Source organism: Heptranchias perlo, chromosome 17 (assembly GCF_035084215.1).
Source record: "Heptranchias perlo isolate sHepPer1 chromosome 17, sHepPer1.hap1, whole genome shotgun sequence".
NCBI lineage: Eukaryota > Metazoa > Chordata > Chondrichthyes > Hexanchiformes > Hexanchidae > Heptranchias > Heptranchias perlo.
In genome coordinates this window covers 3227999-3251407 of record NC_090341.1, presented here as the reverse complement: position 1 = coordinate 3251407, position 23409 = coordinate 3227999, and the positions used below count along the sequence as shown (strand labels likewise).

Below are 23409 nucleotides of genomic sequence, written 5' to 3'. Positions count from 1 at the left end.
AAGTCATGATGAACCTTTATAAAACACTGGTTCAGCCACAACTGGAGTATTGTGTCCAGTTCTGGGAACCGCACTTTAGGAAAGATGTGAAGGCCTTAGAGAGGGTGCAGAGGAGATTTACTAGAATAATTCCAGGGATGAGGGACTTTAGTTACGTGGATAGACTGGAGAAGCTGGGATTGTTCTCCTTGGAACAGAGATGGTTCTGAGGAGATTTGATAGAGGTGTTCAAAATCATGAAGGGTCTAGACAGAGTAGATAGAGAGAAACTGTTCCCATTGGCAGAAATACATAGATTTAATGTGATTGGCAAAAGAACCAAAGGTGACATGAGGAAAAACTTTTTTACACAGCGAGTGGTTAGGATCTGGAATGCACTGCCCGAGGGGGTGGTGGAGGCAGATTCAATCATGGCCTTCAAAAGGGAACTGGATCAGTACTAGAAAGGAAAAAATTTGCAGGGCTACGGGGAAAGAGCGGGGGAGTGGGACTAGCTGGATTGCTCTTGCATAGAGCCAGTGCGGACTCGATGGGCCGAATGGCCTCCTTCCGTGCTGTAACCTTTCTATAATTCTATGATACATTTTCCTCCTTATTCTTTCTCCCAAAATGAACCAACTCACACTTATCCATTTTGAAATTCATTTGCCAATTACACACCCATTCTGCGAGTTTATTAATGTCTTCCTGTATTTTGTCGCAGTTCTCCTCAGTATTAACCAAACCCCCCCAATTTGGTGGTGTCCGCAAATTTTGAAATTGTGCATCCGAAGGTAGGTTTTAAATGTGTCTTAAAGGAGGAGTGAGAGCTGCAGAGGCTTAGGGAGGGAATTCCAGAGCTTAGGGCCGAGAAGGTACGGCCGTCAATGGTCGACCGAAGGGAATGGGGGATGGACAAGAGGCCAGAATTGGAGGAACGTGAGTGCTTTGGAGGGGTGTGCAAGTATTGTGACTCAGTGGGTAGCACTCTCACCTCTGAGTAAGAAGGTCATGGGGTCAAGCCCCAATCCAGAGCCTTGAACACATAATCCAGGCTGGCACTTCAGTGCAGTACCGAGGGAGTGCTGCACCATCAGAAGTGGCTGTCTTTCAGATGAGACGTTAAACCAAGGCCCCGTCTACCCCCATAAGAGGGCATAAAAGAATCACAGTGTTTAAAGAAGAGCCGGGGAGTACTCCCCAGTGTCCTGACAAATATTTATCCCTCAACCAACATCACTAAAACAGATCATTTATCTCATTGCTCTTTGTGGGATCTTGCTGTGTGCAAATTGGCTGCCGTATCTCCTGCATTACAACAGTGACTATACTTCACTGACTGTGCACTTCAGCTCATAATAATTCGCTGTGTAAAAAATTTCCCCTCACCCCCCCTTCCCCCCAACCCCGGTTCTTCTGCCAATTACCTTAAATCTGTGTACCTCTGGTTACCGACCCTCCTGCCAGTAGAAACGGTTTCTCCCAATCTACTCGATCAAAGCCCCTCATATCTCCTCAACCTTCACTGCTCTAAGGAGAACAGCCCGAGCTTCTCCAGCCTCTCCACGTAACTGACGTCCCTCATTCCCTGTTTCCATTCTAGTAAATCTCCTCTGCACCCTCTCCAAGGCCTTGATGTCCTTCCCGAAGTATGGTGCCCAGAGTTGGACACAATACTCGGGCTGAGCCTGTCTGGAGGACCTGTCCACAATCAAGGTCTTTGGACAGGAGAACGTTATTCAATTAATTCCCAACAAAAGCAATGATTATTTTCTTTTCCTGAAGTGGAGGCCGTGGGTACTATTTCCATCCCGAGAAGTCCTCTAAATATTTATGCAACTTGTGCTCGAGCTGACAACTGAATTGATTGGTTTCAGACGCGTATCTCAGGAGCTTTCCGTCTCACCTCGAAGAGCGAAGGCAGAACCTTCCTCTCTTCGCAAACCTGGCGGAAGGTTGACAAAGTTTTTACAGTTTCCCACATTAGTCTGGAACAGTTAGAAGTGTCAAAGCGTCGCAGATAATTGATCTTATCGAGTCCCTACGTCTTTGGAAGAAGAGGGCCCGGTTCTCCAATTTTTTTTTGGAAAGCCTGAACCTGTTTCAAGGCAAATTTATGTCTGCAAATCAAAACAGCAACACTTGATAGAATGCAGGCCTCCTGAACACCCTTGAGCTTTGTATGAGTGCAATGCTTTATTAAAAATTCATTCTCGGGATGTGCACGTCACTGGCAAGGCCATGAAGAGCAGCAACTTGCATTTATATAACATCCCAAGGTGCTTCACAGGAGCGTAATCAGGCAAAAATTGACACCAACCCCAAGAAGGAGACATTAGGACAGGTGACCAAAAGCTCGGTCAAAGAGGCAGGTTTTAAGCAGGGTCTTAAAGGAGGAGAGAGGGGGGAGAGGCGGAGAGGTTTAGGGAGGGAATTCCAGAGCTTAGGGCCTTGACTGAAAGCACGGCCGCCAATGGTGGGACAAAGGGAGGGGGGATGCGCAAGAGACCAGAATTGGAGGATCGCAGAGTTCTTGGAGGGTTGTAGATCTGGAGGAGGTTACAGAGGTAGGGAAGGGCGAGACCATGAAGGATCTGAACACAAGGATCAGAATTTTAAAATTGAGGGAAGTTGGATGGTCAGCAGTTTAGTGGAAATGGGGTCAATAGTGCAGGAAGTGGATCTCATGGAAAGATGAGCTCGGAGAGGGCATGAGCGGGGATAGGAGATAAACTCGAGAGAGACCCAGGTTCAGGGCTAGAGTGGGGGGGCAGCATGGGGGGGGGGGTTTGGCTTGGTGGGCACAGGGAATGGAGGGCACAGCCAGCTGAACAGATGGTCTCAATCTTAGTGGCAAAGAAGTCCACGAGCTCCTCGCACTTGTTGTTGGAGGTGAGGGTGGAGGGGACAGGGGAGAGGGGTTTAAGGAGATGGCTGGTAGTGGAGAAAAGAAGTTGGGGGGGGTTGTTATCTTTGCTCCCCAGGATGATCCTGGAATATTGGACAGTTTTGGCAGAGGAGACAAAGACCAAAGTAATACATTGGAAAAAAAGTTGATTTTAAGGAGGTGAGAATGGAACTCGGGAAAATAAACTGGGAAAAGTTACTGACAAATAGGGAAATAGAACAGCAGAGGGAAACATTTAAAACGGTGATCAATACAGTCCTGGAGGAATATATCCCACTAAAAAGCAACAAACTAGCCAATAATAAAACACCATGGATGAATACAGAAATTAGGGCAAAATTGAAACTAAAGACAAAGGCAGACACTGAGTACACAGACAACAAAGGAGAGGATGACAGGAGGGAATAGGGAAAGGTTGGGAAAGAAATCAAAAGTACAATGAGATAGAAGGCAAAGAAAAACTATGAAATTAAATTATCAAGGAATATAAAAAGAAAAAGTATTCCACAGACACATAAATAACAGAAGAAATATCAGGATAGGGACGGTGATAGGGCCAATAAGGGAAACACACGATGAACTCACAGGTAATGACAGCGAAATGGCAGAAATATTAAATAATTACTTTGCCTCAGTATTTACCAGAGAGACTAACATGGTGGGCATGACATTAGAAGAAGAGATCAAAAAAGATATAAAAATATTTAAATTGGAAAGGCGAGAGATAATTGATAAACTAATCAAACTGAGAGGGGATAAAACCCCTGGTCCGGATGGATTGTATCCGTGCATATTAAAAGCAGTTCAGGAAGAGATAGCAGAGGCACTATTACACATATATAAAAATTCATTAGAAAAACAATAGTGCCAGAGGACTGGCGGACAGATAATGTGATTCCTTTATTTAAAAAGGAGATAGAACCAGTCCAGGGAACTATAGACCAATTAGCTTAACGTGGGTGGTGGGAAAGATAATGGAATCTTTACTCAAAGATGTAATAGAAAAACATCTAGAAACCGAAAATATAACAAAGAGTCAGCACAGATTTCAAAAGGGAAGGTCGTGTTTGACCAACCTTATTGAGTTCTTTGAAGAAGTAACAGAAAGGGTAGACAAGGGGAATGTAGTAGATTTAATATGTTTGGATTTTCAAAAGGCCTTTGATAAGGTACCGCATATTAGACTCATGACTAAGGTCAGAGTACGTGGGGTCAGGGGACAGGTAGCAGAATGGATAGCAAGCTGGCTACAAAACAGAAAACAGAGAGTAGGGGTTAAAGGTAGTTACACAGATTGGCAAATGGTGGGAAGTGGTGTTCCCCAGGGATCGGTGCTGGGACCACTGTTGTTCACCATTTACATCAACGATTTGGACTCGGGAATCGGAAGTACAATTTCAAAATTTGCGGACGACACCAAATTGGGGGGTGTGGTTAATACTGAGGAGACAAAATACAGGAAGAGATTAATAAACTTACAGAATTGACGTGTAATTGGTAAATGAATTTCAATATAGATAAGTGTGAGGTGGTACATTTTGGTAGGAAGAATAAGGAGGCCACAGACTGCTTGAATAATAAGAGTCTAAATGGGGTAGAGGAGCAGAGGGATCTGGGGGTACAGATACACAAATCACTAAAATAGCAATGCAGGTTAATAAGGCCATAAAAAGGCAAACCAAGCACTGGGGTTCATTTCTAGAGGGATAGAACTGAAAAGCAGATCGATACTGCAGAAGTATTATAGCGAATGAAGGGTTTATTGCACATCCATAATTACAACTGAGGGGTTTGCTGGGCCACTTCAGAGAGCAGTTAACAGTCAACCACATTGGTGTGGGGACAGGAGTCACATATAGGCCCAGACCGGGTAAGGACGGCAGGTTTCCTTCCCTAAAGGGCAATAGTGAACCAGTTGGGTTTTTCGGACAATCCGACAGCTTCGCGGTCACTAATTTTTTTTATGGTCTTTTTATTTCCAGATTTTTTTAAAATCAGAATTCAAATTCTCAAATTGCGACGGTGGTGGGATTTGAACTCAAGGGGCAGGATTTTAATTGGGAATAACGGGTGGGGTTAGGGGCGGTGGGTGGGGGGGGGGGGCATTGAAAATTGCAATAACTTCAGACCAGCCCCCAACCCGCCCATTTCCGGTTTCCATGGGGGTGGGATGAGGACCAGGCAACCAACCCACTCTCAGGAGGCGGGTTGGTCACTAAAACCTTTCCAGGAGGCTGAGGGCCTCCATTTTGAAAGGTTTTGTGATTTTAACCCCTGGTGGCCAGGATTCCAGGGCCTTCTCCCTCACGCCATATGAGAGGAGGCGAGAAGACCCCCAATTTCAGGTAGGTGCCTTTCTGACACAGCTTGTGGGCCCGGAGGAGCAGGAATGGTTCCCCAGGCCCAACAAGCCTACCTGCAGCGACCCACCCGATGATCGAGGACCCCCCCCCCCCACAACAATTGCGAACCCCCGATCCCGAACCCCCCCTCAGCGACTGACCCCCCCCACCCCCCACCCCCGGTGACTGACACCTGATCGCCGTCCCCCATGACCCCCAAATCCCCCCCCCCCCCCACCGCCGATGACTGACTTACCCTCCCCCACCCGATGACTGACCCTCCCCCGTAAACCCCATGCCCCTCAGTGCCACCGTGCCCAACAATGCCACCATGCCCACCCATGCCCCTGCCCCCGCCCCAATCCGGACTTACCTTTTCACGTCCTCTTCCTCGCTCTGCTCCCGTCCGACTGAGACCAGCCTGTCAATCAGGCCGGCCTATCGGACAGGAAACCGACAAAAAAAAAGACGTCCTTATGTCAAAATCATAACGATGTCCAGACAATCCCGACTTCTGGGTTTCCCATCCGTGATTCGACCCCCGCTCCCTTCCCGGCTTCAGGTCAGAATCCTGGCTATGTTCCCTGGATTACTGACCCAGTCCCCACACCAACGTGGTTGACTCTTAATGCCTTCAGAATTGGGCCTAAGCAAACCCCAGGACCACTCGTTGTATAAAACTCCCGATATCCCCACCATCACAGAAGCCAGTCTTCAGCCAATTCGATTCACTCCACGTGATATCAAGAAACGGCTGAGTGCACTGGATACAGCAAAGGCTATGGGCCCGGACAACATCCCAGCTGTAGTGCTGAAGACTTTTGCTCCAGAACTAGCTGCGCCTCCAGCCAAGCTGTTCCAGTACAGCTACAACACTGGCATCTACCCGACAATGTGGAAAATTGCCCAGGTATGTCCTGTCCACAAAAAGCAGGACAAATCCAATCCAGCCAATTACTGCCCCATCAGTCTACTCTCAATCATCAGCAAAGTGATGGAAGGTGTCGTCAACAGTGCTATCAAGCGGCACTTACTCACCAATAACCTGCTCACCGATGCTCAGTTTGGGTTCCGCCAGGACCACTCGGCTCCAGACCTCATTACAGCCTTGGTCCAAACATGGACAAAAGAGCTGAATTCCAGAGGTGAGGTGAGAGTGACTGCCCTTGACATCAAGGCAGCATTTGACCGAGTGTGGCACCAAGGAGCCCGAGTAAAATTGAAGTCAATGGGAATCAGGGGGAAAACTCTCCAGTGGCTGGACTCATACCTAGCACAAAGGAAGATGGTAGTGGTTGTTGGAGGCCAATCATTTCAGCCCCATGGCATTGCTGCAGGAGTTCCTCAGGGCAGTGTCCTAGGCCCAACCATCTTCAGCTGCTTCATCAATGACATTCCCTCCATCATAAGGTCAGAAATGGGGATGTTCGCTGATGATTGCACAGTGTTCAGTTCCATTCGCAACCCCTCAAATAATGAAGCAGTCCGAGCCCGCATGCAGCAAGACCTGGACAACATCCAGGCTTGGGCTGATAAGTGGCAAGTAACATTCGTGCCAGATAAGTGCCAGGCAATGACCATCTCCAACAAGAGAGAGTCTAACCACCTCCCCTTGACATTCAATGGCATTACCATCGCCGAATCCCCCACCATCAACATCCTGGGGGTCACCATTGACCAGAAACTTAACTGGATCAGCCATATAAATACTGTGGCTACAAGAGCAGGTCAGAGGCTGGGTATTCTGCGGCGAGTGACTCACCTCCTGACTCCCCAAAGCCTTTCCACCATCTACAAGGCACAGGTCAGGAGTGTGATGGAATACTCTCCACTTGCTTGGATGAGTGCAGCTCCAACAACACTCAAGAAGCTCGACAACATCAAGGACAAAGCAGCCCGCTTGATTGGCACCCCATCCACCACCCTAAACATTCACTCCCTTCACCACCGGCGCACTGTGGCTGCAGTGTGTACCATCCACAGGATGCACTGCAGCAACTCGCCAAGGCTTCTTCGACAGCACCTCCCAAACCCGCGACCTCTACCACCTCGAAGGACAAGGGCAGCAGGCACATGGGAACAACACCACCTGCACGTTCCCCTCCAAGTCACACACCATCCCGACTTGGAAATATATCGCCGTTCCTTCATCGTCGCTGGGTCAAAATCCTGGAACTCCCTTCCTAACAGCACTGTGGGAGAACCTTCACCACACGGACTGCAGTGGTTCAAGAAGGCGGCTCACCACCACCTTCTCAAGGGCAATTAGGGATGGGCAATAAATGCTGGCCTCACCAGCGACGCCCACATCCCATGAACGAATAAAAAAAAACTCAAGGGCAATTAGGGATGAGCAATAAATGTCGGCCTTGCCAGCAACGCCCACATCCCCAGAATGAATAATAAAAATTGAGTGTGTTATTTTCATATAAATATTAAAGGCTGAGGACCCACAGTTCGGGAACCATCGAGATTGAAAAGAGTCAGGCAGGTGACTCGGCAAATCAGGAAGGGACACGAAGGTTGGGTTTAGATTGTAAGAAGGGAAGATTGAGGGTGGAGGACGAGTGCGTTGGCGGATCGGAGCTGAGGAATTATTATGAGAAATACTGAGGAATGTAAAATTCACTCAAATAGTGCCATTTAAAGTTGTGTCCGTGATTAAGGTTCCTGTTCACCGGTACCCTGGAGGTGACTGACTGGGACCACTGTTATTCACGATTTGCAGTAACGATTTGGACTCGGGAATCGGAAGTACATTTTCAAAATTTGCGGACAACACCAAATTGGGGGGTGTGGTTAATACAAAGGAAGAATGTGTTAAAATGCAAAAGGACATGAATAAACTTACAGAATGAGCGTGTAATTAGCAAATGAAGTTGAATATAGATATGTATGAGGTGGTGCATTTTGGTAGGAAGAATAACATACTGTTAAATGGGATAGAGGAGCAAAGGGATCTGGGGGTACAGATACACAAAGTAGCAACACAGGTTAACAAGGCCATTAAAAAAGTAAATCAAGCACTGGGTTTCATTTCTAGAGGGATAGAATTGAAAAGCAGAGAAGTTATGTTAAACTTGTATAGAACCTTGGTTAGACCACACTTGGAGTATTGTGAACAGTTCTGGTCTCCACATTATAAAAAGTGGTATAGATGCATTGGAGAAGGTGCAAAAAAGATTCACAAGGATGATACCAGAACCGAGAGGACATCCTTATCAGGAAAGGCTGAACAGACTGGTGCTCTTTTCTCTAAAAAAGTCTCTAGGCATAGTCTCAGGATAAGGGGTCGGCCATTTAAGACTGAGATGAGGAGGAATTTCTTCACTCAGAGGGTTGTTTGGAATTCTCTACCCCAGAGGGCTGTGGGTGCTGAGTCGTTGAATATATTCAAGACTGAGATGGATAGATTTTCGGACTCTAAGGGAATCAACGGATATGGGAATCGGGCAGGAAAGTGGAGTTGAGGTTGAAGATCAGCCATGATCTTATTGAATGGCGGAGCAGGCTCGAGGGGCCGATTGGCCTACTCCTGTTCTTAAAAAAACAGATTTTCTGATCATTATCTCATTGCTGTTTTGGGATCTTGCTGTGCACAAATTGGCTGTCATGTTTCCTGCATTACAACAGTGACTACGCTTCAAAAGTACTTCATTGGCTGTAAAGAGCTTTGGGTCGTTCTGAGGTCATGGAAGGCGTGATAGAAATGCAAGTTCTTTCTTGCTTACTATTCTGGAAAAACAGGATCGAACATGACTTCACTTTTGATTCACATCACGAAAACACGAATATTCCCTCAAAGTGTGTGGCAATCATTAGTCCAACAAGCAACGCACTCAGCCTCTCAAGGGTGTGATACAATGAGCAGTTACCCACAGAGGTAAAATGTTTTGAAACCATTGCAGAAGTGAATCACTTTACAAAATACAGCGGAAGCTGGAAAATGTGAAACAAAACCAGGGAATGTTGGAAACTCTCGGCGGGTCGGGGCAGCAGCTGCGAAGAAAGATAAGCTTTTCAGGTCGATGACCTGTGGTCAGGACTGGAAGATGTTACGGATGTTATGGTTCATAAGCGGGGAAAAAGGGGGGCGGGAAAAGAAAAGAGGAGAGCTCTGTGATTGGGGGGCAGGAGATGACAGAAGTGAGGATGGTGTGAGACAAACGGAGACGATAATGAGAGAAGTTAAACGAGAATAAAGATCGTGTCGAGAGGAAATGTGAATGGTCGCAGCAGAGGAGGAGAGGAGCGTGCATAAACCAGAAAAATAGAATCACAGAATGATGCAGCACAGGAGGAGGCCATTCGGCCCATCGTGTCTGTGCTGGCTCTGTGAAAGAGCTATCCAATTAGTCCCACTCCCCCTGCTCTTTCCCCGTAGCCCTGCAAATTTCTCCCCTTCAAGTATTTATCCAATTCCCTTTTGAAAGTTATTATTGAATCTGCTTCCACCGCCCTTTCAGGCAGCGCATTCCAGATCATCACAACTCGCTGCGTAAAAAAAATTCTCCTCATCTCCCCTCTGGCTCTTTTGCCGATTATCTTAAATCTGCGTCCTCTGGTTACCGACCCTCCTGTCAGTGGGAACAGTTTCTCTCTATCTACTCTATCAAAACACTTCATGATTTTGAAAATTGCTTTTGTTTCTCTAATTTCTCACTTCCTTTGACAATCACTTTACAAAACCATTTTCGCAAAACTGCTGAGCTAATTAATCATTTCGCCAAAGCTCTCTTTAGACCGGACTTCTCTCTCTCTCTGGGGTCACAAGATGTCTACGTGACACAGGACAACCCACTAAGCATCGGTCCCAAAAACTCAAGTATGTTCCAAATGACTCAAAACAAACTCTACATGTGACTTGTCTAGAAAGCATGTGTGGTTATGTCAAATCTAGTTGATTGACTGCCCAATGGTGAGTAGCAAAGTTGGGTCCATGATTAAAATCTCTGTTCACCGGTACACTGTAGGTGACAGACTGAACTCTGAAAAACAGGATGTTTAATAACTTCACTTTCGTTATATAAGGTATTGGTGAGACCGCACCTGGAATACTGCATACAGTTTTGGTCTCCATACTTAAGAAAAGACATACTTGCTCTCGAGGCAGTACAAAGAAGGTTCACTCGGTTAATCCCGGGGATGAGGGGGCGGACATATGAGGAGAGGTTGAGTAGATTGGGACTCTACTCATTGGAGTTCAGAAGAATGAGAGGCGATCTTATTGAAACATATAAGATTGTGAAGGGTCTTGATCGGGTGGATGCAGTAAGGATGTTCCCAAAGATGGGTGAAACTAGAACTAGGGGGCATAATCTTAGAATAAGGGGCTGCTCTTTCAAAACTGAGATGAGGAGAAACTTCTTCACTCAGAGGGTGGTAGGTCTGTGGAATTTGCTGCCCCAGGAAGCTGTGGAAGCTGCATCATTAAATAAATTTAAAACAGAAATAGACAGTTTCCTAGAAGTAAAGGGAATTAGGGGTTATGGGGAGCGGGCAGGAAATTGGACATGAAGCTGAGTTCGGATCGGTCAATGCCCTGTGGGTGGCGGAGAGGGCCCAGGGGCTATGTGGCCGGGTCCTGCTCCGACTTCTTGTGTTCTTTAGATTTGTGGTTGGGATCAGATCAGCCATGATCTTATTGAATGGCGGAGCAGGCTCGAGGGGCCGATTGGCCTACTCCTGCTCCAATTTCTTATGTTCTTATGTTCTTATCACAAAAACACTTACATTTCCCCAAAGTGTGTGGTAATTCCAGGAGCCATCTCCTCTTTGTCAGATTTACCAGGCTTCCTCCTCCTTTGTTATTCTGTTCTCACCATTTACACCTCCTCTGGAACTGTCCTTTGTTTCTTTACTTGACCAATTACCACCCTCTTTTGCTTTGCGCCATCATCCATTTTGTCATTTAATCACGCCAGCCTTCCGTCCTATCACACCCTCCCCTTTTCTCTGGCCCTACACTTGCTCAGAAACTGTTAAATCTCTTAACTTCTTCCAGTTCTGATGAAAGGTCATCGACCTGAAACATTGGGGTCGATTTTGCAATGGTGGCAGTTTGGCAGCGAGGTGGGAGGGGCGGGCAGGGGGAGTGAAGGTGCGCGAGGCAAACCTGCAGGAGCAAAACTCACCGTTTCCAACACGATCGCATGGTGATTGATGATGATTAATGTCCTCTCCGGGTTTCGCATCCGATTGATTGGCTGCCGTCAGGAGCTGCAACGCGAGGTTGGTGGGGGGGGTGGGGGGAGAGAAAGAGAGAGAGCAAGACATCATCCGGTGCTAGAACGGAAGATCGTGGGGGAGAAGGGAAGATCCAGGGGGGAGAATGGAAGATCGGGGGGGGGGGGGGAGAGGGGAAGATCGGGGGGGGGGGGGAAGAGGAGAACATTGTGGGGGAGAATGGAAGATCGGGGGGGGGGAGAGAGGGGAAGATTGGTGGGGGAGAGTGGAAGATCCAGGGGGGAGAATGGAAGATCGGGGTGGGGGGAAGAGGGAAAGATTGGGGGGGAGAATGGAAGATCCAGGGGGGAGAATGGAAGATCGGGGGTGGGGAGTGGGTAAGATCGGGGAGGAGAATGGAAGATCGGGGGGAGAGGGGATCATCGGGGGGAGAATGGGAGATCGGGGGGAGAGGGGAAGATCGGGGGGAGAAGGGAAGATCGGGGAGAGGGGATCATCGGGGGGAGAATGGGAGATTGGGGGGAAGAGGGGAGGCGAGGGGAAGATTGGGGGGAAGATCAGGGGTGACAAGGGGGACATCGGGGGCGGAGAGGGGAAGATCAGGAGGACATCGGGGGGGGGTGAATAGGGGGACATCGGAAGGATATCAGGGGGGGTGGGTGAAGGGGGGAGATCGGAGAGGGAGACATCGGAGCAGGGTGCAAAGGTAGGTTCATTTTGTGTTTTAACTTCCTTCTATGGTGTTTTATGTAATTTATTTTGATTCTTTTTCCCTGATCCGGCCCTTCATGTCTGGTTTCACCAGGTGTGAATCAGCAAGCCGCCCGGGTAAGTTAAAAATCGTTACAATTACTTCATCTGTCCCAGGTAAAGTGCCCTAAATACCTCAATGAGGTACATTTGGCTCTTTATCTGTCATCGCACCGGCTTTAATCCGTTTTCGAGTCGCCCGCGCGCACGCAGGCGGGTCCCTGGGAAACTCGGAAGTCAGCGGGTTGGAGCCGGCTTCCGAACCCGAACGGGATTTCTGCGATTTTCGGAGATCCCCCCACCCGCCCCCCCCCACCACAACCCTGCCCCCAACGCACCCGCAATTGCCCCCTAAAATTGATCCCATTAACTCTGTCTCTCACTCTCTCCACAGATGCTGCCTGACCCGCTGGACGTTTCCCAGCATTTTTCTGGGTTTATTTCAGGCTTCCAGCAGCCGTAGTATTTTTTGCTTTTTGTTGTTGCAGTTATGTAAAGGGAATCTGCGTTGCTATTGGGAACAGTGGAGTGGCCTGTTCCTGTCGCTCTGTGTGAAGTTGGAGTCTGGCTGGGCAGCATTATCAGTGCGTTGTGGGGAGGCTTCGTGGATTGGGCCTTGCGACTGATGGTTTTGGCCCGTGGACTGATTGATGCAGCCACTGGGAGCAAAAACAGGGAAGGACAAATTGGAAGCACATGGTCACTTTGGCCACATTTCGCTGATCAGAAGCTGGTGTTGAGATGGTTCCGGAACAAACGCACTCAGAAATTCCTGAGGTTTGGTCGGGAGGAGAATCCAGGGTTGTTTTCTTTTCACATATTATTCGGCCAATATCTGTCGCTCTTTCAGGACATGTTAGAAAGGCACGGCAGGTCCCCCAGGGTGGGGACCCTTCATAGGCCGTGGGCTCAGTGTCCACACTCTCGCCTCTGAGTCAGAAGGTCCTGAGTTCAAGTCCCCCTCCAGTTGTGGAGAGCCTTGGTCAGACTCCATGAACTCAGATTTGGGAACCACACCGCAGGAAGGATGTATCAGCCTCCGAGATCTCCGCGCTCCTCTAATTCTGGCCTCTCGCGCATCCCCGATTTTCATCGCTCCACCATTGGCGGCCGTGCCTTCAGCTGCCCGGGCCCTAAGCTCTGGAATTCCCTCCCTAAACCTCTCCTCCTTTAAAATGCTCCTTAAAATCTACCGTTTGGTCACCTGTCCTAATATCCCCATATGTGGCTCGGTGTCAAATTTTGTTTGATCGCTCCTGTGAAGCGCTTTGGAAAGTTTTACTACGTTAAAGGCGCTATATAAATGCAAGTTGTTGCTGTTGTTGGGAGGGGGGGCAGTGTAGATTCAGGCAGAATGATACCAGGGCTTAAAGAGTTAAATTATGCGGACAGGTTGTATAGACTTGGTTTGTATTCCTGTGAGTTTAGAAGATTGAGGACTGATCTGATTGAAGTGTTTTGCACCTCTCTGTAATTTCCCTGCAAATTTGCTCCTCTTTATCCTTCCCACTGGTTGTTGGCCTACAGAATCCAACCTAGTAGTGTAATGGCACCTCTATTGTTTCTTAACTCGAACTAAATAGATTCTGCAGCAGCTGCAGTGCATCCGCGAGGCTGAGAGATTTGTGGATAACATGTTTCAGGAGGTGGTCACCCCGCAGCTTAAGAGAGTGCAGGCAGAGGGGGACTGGGTGACCGCCAGATAGACAAGGAGGACCAGGCAGGTAGTGCAAGGATCCACTGAGGGCATCTCGTTCTCTAACCGGTATCTGAATACTGGTGGGGGAGAGGGTTACCTCTGGGGAGTGCAGCCAGAGCCAAGTCCACAGCACCATGGGTGGCTCAGCTGTACAGGGATCGGGGGGAGGAGAAAGGTCAGGAGAGCAATAGTGATAGGGGATTCTGTAGTTAGGGGAACAGACAGGCTTTTCTGCGGCTGCAGACGTGATTTCAGGATGATCTGCGGATATGTTGCCTCCCTGATGCCAGGGTCAAGGATGTCACTGAGCGCCTGCAGAATATTCTGCAGATGTGGGGGGGGGTGGGGGTGGTGAACAGCCAGAGGTGGTGGTCCATATCAGTACCGACAAAATAGGCAGAAAGAGGGATGAGGTCCTGCAGGCAGATTTTAAGGAGTTAGGAAGGAGATTAACAAGCAGGACCTCAAAGGTAGTAATCTCCGGATTACTCCCGGTGCCACGCGCTAGCGAGTATAGAAATAGGAGGATAGAGCAGATGAATGTGTGGCTGGAGAGATGGTGCAGGAGGGAGGGCTTCAGAATCCTGGAGCATTAGGACCAGTTCTGGGGGGAGGTGGGTCCTGTACGGGCCGGACAGGTTGCTCCTCAACAGAGCTGGGACCAATGTCCTTGCGGGGAGGTTCACTCGTGCTGTTGGGAGGGGGTTTAAACGAATTTGGCAGGGGGATGGGCACCAGGATGTAGCATTGGAAAAGAGAAACAGGGTGCACAAAGGATCAGGAGAGACAGATAGCACTAGAGCAAGAAATAGTACAGTATTAGGTGGGATCAGACTGAGGGAGTACAAGAGAGTCTAAAATGGGTTTGCGGTGCATGTGTATAAACGCACGAAGTGTGGTAAACAAGGTCGGTGAGCTGCAGGCGCAAATAGCCACATGGGACTATGATGTCATGGTGATAACGGAGACCTGGCTCAAAAAAGGGCAGGATTGGGTACTAAATATTCCTGGATACCAGGTGTTCAGGAAAGAAAGGGAACAAAAGAAAAGAGGGAAAGGGCAAGATTGATTAAGGAGAATATTGCAGTGCTGGAGAGAGAGGATGTCCTGGAGGGGTCAAGGACAGAATCTATTTGGTTCGAGTTAAGAAACAATAGAGGTGCCATTACACTACTGGGTGTATTCTATAGACCACCAACTAGTGGGAAAGAGATAGAGGAACAAATTTGCAGGGAAATTACAGAGAGGTGCAAAAGCCATAGAGTAATGATAATGGGGGACTTCAACTATCAAAATATAGACTGGATAATAATACTATAAGGAGCAAAGAAGGGGAGGAATTTTTGAAATGTGTTCAGGATAATTTTCTCAACCAGTATGTTTCCGGCCCAATGAGGAAGGAGGCATTGCTGGACTTGGTTCTAGGAAATGAGGCGGGCCAATTGGAGCAAGTGTCAGTGGGGGAGCATTTACGGAGCAGCGATCATAGTATCATAAGGTTTAGAATAGCTATGGGAAAGGACATGGACCACTCTAAAGTAAAAATACTCAATTGGAGGAGGGCCAATCTCAATGGGATGAGAACAGATCTGGCCCGGGTAAACTGGAATCAAAGATTGGCAGGCAAATCTGTAATTGAACAGTGGGCAGCCTTTAAGGAGGAGATGGTTCAGGTACAGTCTAGGCACATTCCCACGAGGGAGAAAGGAGGGCAACTAAAGCCAGAGCTCCCTGGATGACAAAAGAGATAGTGAGTAAGATGAAACAGAAAAAAGGGGCATATGACAGATGTCAGGTTGATAACACAAGTGAGAACCAGGCAGAATATAGAAAGTTCAGAGGGGAAGTGAAAAAGGAAATGAGAGGGGCAAAGAGAGAGTATGAGAATAGACTGACGGCCAACATAAAAGGGAATTCATGTGTCTTCTACAGGCATGCAAACGGTAAACAGATAGTAAGAGGAGGGGTGGGGATGATTAGGGACCATAAAGGAGATCTACTCATGGAGGCAGAGGGAATGGCCGAGGTACTAAATGAGTACTTTGCATCTGTCTTTACCAAGGAAGAAGATGCTGCCAGAGTCTCAGTAAAAAGAGATGTAGTTGAGATACTGGATGGGCTAAAAATTGATAAAGAGGAGGTACTAGAAAGGCTGGCTGTACTTAAAGTAGATAAGTCACCCAGTCCGGATGGGATGCATCCTATGTTGCTGAGGGAAGTAAGGATGGAAATTGCGGAGGTACTGGCCATAATCTTCCAAACATCCTTAGATACGGGGGGGTGGTGTCAGAGGGCTGGAGAATTGCAAATGTTACAGCCTTGTTCAAAACAGGGTGTAAGGATAAACCCAGCAACTATAGGCCAGTCAGTTTAACCTCAGTGGTGGGGAAACTTTTTAGAAACAATAATCCGAGACAGAATTAACAGTCACTTGGATGAGTGTGGATTGATTAGGGAAAGCCAGCACGGATTTGTTAAAGGCAAATCGTGTTTAACTAACCTGATAGAGTTTTTTGATGAGGTAACAGAGAGGGTAGATGAGGGCAATATAGTTGATGTGGTGTATATGGACTTTCAAAAGGCGTTTGATAAAGTGCCGCATGGTAGGCTTATTATCAAGATTGCGGCCCATGGAATAAAGGGGGCAGTAGCAACATGGATACAGAATTGGCTAAGGGACAAGAAAGAGAGTAGTGGGGAACGGTTGTTTTTCGGACTGGAGGGAGGTGTACAGTGGTGTTCCCCAGGGGTCAGTGCTGGGACCACTGCTTTTCTTGATATATATTAATGACTTGGACTTGGGTGTACAGGGCACAATTTCCAAATTTGCAGATGACACAAAACTTGGAAGGGTAGTAAACAGTGAGGAGGATAGTGATAGACTTCAAGAGGATATAGACAGGCTGGTGGCATGGGCGGACACGTGGCAGATGAAATTTAACGCAGAAAAATGCGAAGTGACACATTTCGGTAGGAAGAACAAGGAGAGGCAATATAAACTAGAGGGCACAACTCTAAAAGGGGTACAGGAAAAGAGAGATCTGAGCGTACACAGCGAGTGGTTAGGATCTGGAATGCACTGCCCGAGGGGGTGGTGGAGGCAGATTCAATCATGGCCTTCAAAAGGGAACTGGATAAGTACTTGAAAGTAAAACATTTGCAGGGCTACAGGGAAAGGGCGGGGGAGTGGGACTAGCTGGATTGCTCTTGCATAGAGCCGGCGCGGACTCGATGGGCTGAATGGCCTCCTTCCGTGCTGTAACCTTTCTATGATTCTATGATTCTAAAATGATAAAAGGATTCGACAGGGTAGAGAGAGAGAAACTATTCCCTCTGGTGGGGAATCTAGAACAAGGGGGGCAGAACCTTAAAATTAGAGCCAGGCCGTTCAGGAGCGAAATCAGGAAGCACTTTTTTACACAAAGGGGAGTGGAAATCTGGAACTCTCTCCCCCTGTTTCTGTGTTGTAGTTTCGATGTAACTCAATGTAATTCTTTTCCCAGGCCCTGTACTTGCTTAAAAACTGTTAAACCTCTAACTTCTTCCAGTTCTGCTGAAAGGTCATCGACCTGAAATGTTAACTCTGTTTCTCTCTCCACAGACGCTGCCTGACCTGCTGAGTGTTTCCAGCATTTTCTGTTCCTATGTCAGATGCAACTCAGTTCGAGTGAGTGGCTAAAATGAGTTCAAGCTGTTCTGAACACACGAACGGGCTTCTGCTTTCGTGACGTAACCCTTTAGAGTCTCTGCAAAGCTATCGGTCTCATTGCACGCCCTACCTACTGCACCTGAGCTGGCCTGGGTGGTTAAGGCAGTGACTTGCTGTTCCTTGCTGGGCAGGAAGGTCTCATATTTGCCTTGGCTTCTGCTGCTTTAGCAGCAGTTAGGAGGAACAGGAGGAGGCCATTCAGCCCCTCGAGCCTGTTCCGTCATTCAATTAGATCATGACTGATCTGTATCTTAACTCCATTTACCCGCCTTGGTTCCGTAACCCTTAATCCCCTCACCCAACAAAAATCGATCAATCTCAGTTTTGACATTTTCAATTGACCCCCAGCCTCAACAGTTTTTGGGGGAGAGAGTTCCAGATTCCCACTCCCTTTTGTGTGAGGAAGTGCTTCCTGACATCACCCCTGAACGGCCTGGCTCTAATTTTAAGGTTCTGCCCCCTTGTTCTGGACTCCCCCCACCAGAGGAAATAGTTTCTATTGACCCTATCGAATCCTTTAATCATCTTAAACACCTCGATTAGATCACCCCTTAATCTTCTATACTCGAGGGAATACAAGCCTAGTCTCTGCAACCTGTCCTCATAATTTAACCCTTTTAGCCCCAATATCATTCTGGTGAATCTGCTCTGCCCCCCTCCCAGGCCAATATATCCTTCCTGAGGTGCGGTGCCCAGAACTGAATGCAGTCTCCAGATGGGGTCCAACAAGAACTAACCAGTTTGCGAGTTACAATTAGCCTCATTGCCCGTCTCTAGGGATGGTCAATCCTGCCAGAGTTTCCACTGGCATTAACCTTGCCGAAAAATTAACACACGCGGGAGTTGGTGAAGAGAGGATTTGGCCTGGTGGTGATGCCTCATGCAGTCGAGCAGCCTCGGCAATGCTAATTGTCAGAGCTGGCGCCCTTGGCCAAGGTTCTGGAGTGTGACTGATGGGCACAGAGCGGTAAACCAGCAAAGCAGCCAACACCATCATCAGAGGCAAGAAGAGAAAGAAACTGATAGTAAACACTGCCAAAAAAAGGACAATATCGATTTAACCTCGAACGATTTTTACTCGAAATGATCCCAGTAGTTTTACAGTTATTAAACAGCCTTGGAGACTGGTGGGTACAGGTCTGTCACTGTATAACACTGGGGTACAGTACTGGTGGGTACAGGTCTGTCACTATATAACACTGGGGTACAGTACTGGTGGGTACAGGTCTGTCATTGTATAACACTGGGGTACAGTACTGGTGGGTACAGGTCTGTCACTGTATAACACTGGGGCACAGTACTGGGGGTACAGGTCTGTCACTGTATAACACTGGGGCACAGTACTGGGGGTACAGGTCTGTCATTGTATAACACTGGGGTACAGTACTGGTGGGTACAGGTCTGTCATTGTATAACACTGGGGTACAGTACTGGTGGGTACAGGTCTGTCACTATATAACACTGGGGTACAGTACTGGTGGGTACAGGTCTGTCACTGTATAACACTGGGGTACAGTACTGGTGGGTACAGGTCTGTCACTGTATAACACTGGGGTACAGTACTGGTGGGTACAGGTCTGTCACTGTATAACACTGGGGTACAGTACTGGTGGGTACAGGTCTGTCACTGTATAACACTGGGGTACAGTACTGGTGGGTACAGGTCTGTCACTATATAACACTGGGGTACAGTACTGGTGGGTACAGGTCTGTCACTGTATAACACTGGGGTACAGTACTGGTGGGTACAGGTCTGTCACTGTATAACACTGGGGCACAGTACTGGGGGTACAGGTCTGTCACTGTATAACACTGGGGTACAGTACTGGTGGGGACAGGTCTGTCACTGTATAACACTGGGGTACTGTACTGGTGGGTACAGGTCTGTCACTGTATAACACTAGGGTACTGTACTGGTGGGTACAGGTCTGTCACTGTATAACACTGGGGTACAGTACTGGTGGGTACAGGTCTGTCACTGCAAATATAACCCTGCTTTTCAAGAAAGGAGGGAGAGAGACAACAGGGAACTACAGGCCAGTTAGCCTGACATCAGTCGTCGGGAAAATGCTGGAATCCATTATTAAGGAAGTGGTAACAGGGCACTTAGAAAATCATAATATGATTAGGCAGAGTCAACATGGTTTTATGAAAGGGAAATCGTGCTTGACAAATTTATTGAAGTATTTTGAGGATGTAACTAGCAGGGTAGGTAAAGGGGAACCAGTGGATGTCGTATATTTGGATTTTCAAAAGACATTCGATAAGGTGCTGCATAGAAGATTGTTACACAAGATAAGGGCTCATGGGGTTGAGGGTAATATATTAGCATGGATAGAGGATTGGTTAAAGTAGGGATAAACGGGTCATTCTCAGGTTGGCAGGCTGTAACTAGTGGGGTGCTGCAAGGATCAGTGCTTGGGCCTCAGCTATTTACAATCTATATTAATGACTTAGATGAAGGGACCGAGTGTAATGTATCCAAGTTTGCTGACGATACAAAGCTAGGTGGGAAAGTAAGCTGTGAGGAGGACACAAAGAGTCTGCAAAGGGATATAGACAGGTTAAGTGAGTGGGCAAGAAGGTGGCAGATGGAGTATAATGTGGGGAAATGTGAGGTTATTCACTTTGGTAGGAAAAATAGAAAAACAGAATATTTTTTAAATGGTGAGAAACTATTAAATGTTGGTGTTCAGAGAGATTTGGGTATCCTCGTACAAGAAACACAAAAAGTTAGTATGCAGGTACAGCAAGTAATTAGGAAGGCAAATGGTATGTTGGCCTTTATTGCAAGGGGGCTGGAGTATAAGAGTAAGGAAGTCTTATTACAATTGTACAGGACTTTGGTGAGACCTCACCTGGAGTACTGTGTACAGTTTTGGTCTCCTTATCTAAGGAAGGATATACTTGCCTTAGAGGCAGTGCAACGAAGGTTCACTAGATTGATTCCTGGGATGAGAGGGTTGTCCTATGAGGAGAGATTGAGTAGAATGGGCCTATACTCTCTGGAGTTTAGAAGAATAAGAGGTGAAACATACAGATTCTGAGGGGGTTTGACAGGGTAGATGCTGAGAGGTTATTTCCCTGGTTGGAGAGTCTAGAACTAGGGGGCATAGTCTCAGGATAAGGGGTCGGCCATTTAAGACTGAGATGAGGAGGAATTTCTTCACTCAGAGGGTTGTGGATCTTTGGAATTCTCTACCCCAGAGGGCTGTGTCATTGAGTATATTCAAGACTGAGATTTGTCAATAATTTTTTTGAAAAATCTGTAAACAGCAGAGGAATGTAAAGAGCTGCAGAATGAGAGGGTTGAAGGGGTCAAAGTGAAACTGGACCATGTGCTCCTTCACCGTAGCAGTTGCTTCACATCACCCAACGTCCTCCAACTCTGGCCTCTTGCGCATCCCCGATTTTCATCGCTCCACCACTGGCGGCCGTGCCTTCAGCTGCCTGGGCCCTAAGCTCTGGAATTCCCTCCCTAAATCACTCCACCTCTCTACCTCTCTCTCCTCCTTTAAGTTGCTGTTTAAAACCTACCTCTTTGACCGAGCTTTTGGTCACCTGTCCTAATATCTCCTTCTGCGGCTCGGTGTCAATTGTCTGATTACACTCCTCTGAAATACCTCGGGACGTTTCACTACGCTTTATAAACGCAAGTTATTATTGTCATTGTTCACTTCCTCTTGTACTCGTTTCTCCTCAACGCCCCCTCCCAAAAAGCACTGGGATCTGACGGTTCTTTTCTTGAGTGCAGGGAAGATGTGTCAGAACACAGAAGTTCTTGGACGAAGGCCTGTCTCCTGTGGTGTCCTTGAACGACGTCCACACTCCGCTACCTCAACATGAGGCATTACCATCGCCGAATCCCCCACCATCAACATCCTGGGGGTCACCATTGACCAGAAACTTAACTGGACCAGCCATATAAATAATGTGGCTACAAGAGCAGGTTAGAGGCTGGGTATCCTACGGCGAGTGACTCACCTCCTGACTCCCCAAAGCCTTTCCACCATCTAAAAGGCACAAGTTAGGAGTGTGATGGAATACTCTCCACTTGTCTGGATGAGTGCAGCTCCAACAACACTCAAGAAGCTCGACACCATCCAGGACAAAGCTGCCCGCTTGATTGGCACTCCATCCACCTCCCTAAACATTCATTCCCTTCACCACCGGCGCACTGTGGCTGCAGTGTGTACCATCCACAGGATGCACTGTAGCAACTCGCCAAGGCTTCTTCGACAGCACCTCCCAAACCCGTGACCTCTACCACCTCGAAGGACAAGGGCAGCAGGCACATGGGAACAACACCACCTGCACGTTCCCCTCCAAGTCACACACCATCCTGGCTTGGAAATATATCGCCATTCCTTCATCGTCGCTGGGTCAAAATCCTGGAACTCCCTTCCTAACAGCACTGTGGGAGAACCTTCACCACACGGACTGCAGCGGTTCAAGAAGGCGGCTCACCGCCACCTTCTCAAGGGCAATTAGGGATGGGCAATAAATGCTGGCCTCACCAGCAACGCCCTCATCACATGAACGAATAAAAAAAAACTCCAGTCCCACACCAAAATGGTTGATTCTTAACTGCCCTCTGAAGTGGCCCAGCAAGCCCCTCGGTTGTGTCAAACTGCTACAAAGAATAATTGCAATGGTTCAAGAAGAAGGCCCACCACCATCTTTCTCAAGGCAATTAGGGACAGGCAACAAAGGCCGGCCTCGCCAGCGATGCCCACATCCCTAGAATAAGCGAAAAAAACCCAGAGATCACCATCCACATGAGTGGAATAGAAAACTCAGAAGACTTGACCTGACAATGATTATTTGCTGTCAATGCGATACCGGGATTTTACAACTTTATCGCCCCATCAGACCCTTTCCTGTTATTTTATTGCCAGGTTTGTATTTAAATCATAGTTCCTTGAAGGACTTCAAGGGTTAAGTTACGAGGAGAGATTACACAAATTGGGGTTGTATTCTCTCGAGTTTCAAAGGTTAAGGGGTGATCTGATCGAAGTTTATAAGATATTAAGGGGAACGGATAGGGTGGATAGAGAGAAACTATTTCCGCTGGTTGGGGATTCTTGGAGTAGGGGGCACAGTCTAAAAATTAGAGCCAGACCTTTCAGGAGCGAGATTAGAAAACATTTCTACACACAAAGGGTTGTAGAAGTTTGGAACTCTCTTCCACAAACGGCAATTGATACTAGCTCAATTGCTAAATTTAAATGTGAGATAGATAGCTTTTTGGCAACCAAAGGTATTAAGGGATACGGGCCAAAGGCAGGTATATGGAGTTAGATCACAGATCAGCCATGATCTTATCAAATGGCGGAGCAGGCACGAGGGGCTGAATGGCCTACTCCTGTTCCTATGTTCCTAAGATCATATTCTATTGAATTTCCCTACAGTCCCTAAGATTGCCCCCTTGTTGCCCCCTTGTTGCCCCCTTGTTGCCCTCTCATTTCCCTCTTGTTGCCCCTGCTCCTCCTGGCCCCACAGGGAAAGTACCTGAAAACAACCTCTTCTGGTCACGGCTCTTCTTTCTCGCTGTCTTTACCTGGCGGAGCTTCCACACTCAGGCCAGAGTTAAAACCGCAGCGGCTTCTGCACTCAAGCCAGAGTTAAAATCACAGCGGCTTCCGCACTCAAGCCAGAGTTAAAATCGCGTTGGCTTCCGCACTCAGGCCAGAGTTAAAATCGCGTTGGCTTCCGCACTCAGGCCAGAGTTAAAATCACGTTGGCTTCCGCACTCAGGCCAGAGTTAAAATCGCGTTGGCTTCCGCACTCAGGCCAGAGTTAAAATCGCGTTGGCTTCCGCACTCAGGCCAGAGTT

At 47.7% G+C, this 23409-nt stretch overlaps 2 long non-coding RNA genes across 2 annotated transcripts in view; one reads left to right on the top strand and one right to left on the bottom strand.

The window, feature by feature from the left end:
• Positions 1-23409, bottom strand: part of LOC137333982 (uncharacterized) — a 58838-nt gene that overhangs the window by 19410 nt on the left and 16019 nt on the right. Inside the window, exon 2 of the long non-coding RNA XR_010966024.1 lies at positions 11364-11448. This is a non-coding gene — a long non-coding RNA (uncharacterized lncRNA). The remainder of the gene's footprint in view (positions 1-11363; positions 11449-23409) is intronic.
• The window catches only part of LOC137333983 (uncharacterized), a 40268-nt gene that overhangs the window by 10088 nt on the left and 6771 nt on the right, over positions 1-23409 (top strand). The window contains exon 2 of the long non-coding RNA XR_010966025.1: positions 17466-17531. This is a non-coding gene — a long non-coding RNA (uncharacterized lncRNA). The remainder of the gene's footprint in view (positions 1-17465; positions 17532-23409) is intronic.